Consider the following 534-nt stretch of genomic DNA (forward strand, 5'->3'; position numbering starts at 1 on the left):
GCTTGTCCTGCGGCGGCAGCCATGCAGGGAGCACTCCCCCCTCGCAGGCGGCCCGCGAAGGCGGGCCGAGGCGGCGGACGCAGGCCGGCGGGCGGGCAGGATTTCCGCCGTCACGTCCCACGGGTAGCAGCAGTGCCGCAGTGCCTCATTAAGATGGTGCTCACGCTGCGGCGCGTGGCCTGCCGGGGAGGCAGCCGGGCCGGCGGCCCCATCCAGAGCACGCCTGGCTAAACCCACCCGGGGAGCCAAAGACAGGCAGGGGGGTCCCCAGCATGGGGGTGACAGAGCTCCCAGCCAGCACCTGCTGCCTCCCAGTGCTGGGGGGAATGGGAGACGTTTGGGGACCCGCTGCTCCCTCGGGGTGTCCCCAGCATCTCTGCAGCCCCTTTGCCCTTGCCGCCATGCTGGGGGAGCAGGCTGCAGCCGGGGGGTGTATGTGTGTGTCTCTCCTTTGTTACCAGGTGAAAGCAGTGCACGCCATTCCCCGGGGCGCTGGCGGCAACGAGCCCCGAGAAGGGAGGCCCTCACTCGCAA

Source organism: Aptenodytes forsteri, unplaced genomic scaffold, assembly GCF_000699145.1.
Source record: "Aptenodytes forsteri isolate BGI_AS27 unplaced genomic scaffold, ASM69914v1 Scaffold216, whole genome shotgun sequence".
NCBI classification, from domain to species: domain Eukaryota; kingdom Metazoa; phylum Chordata; class Aves; order Sphenisciformes; family Spheniscidae; genus Aptenodytes; species Aptenodytes forsteri.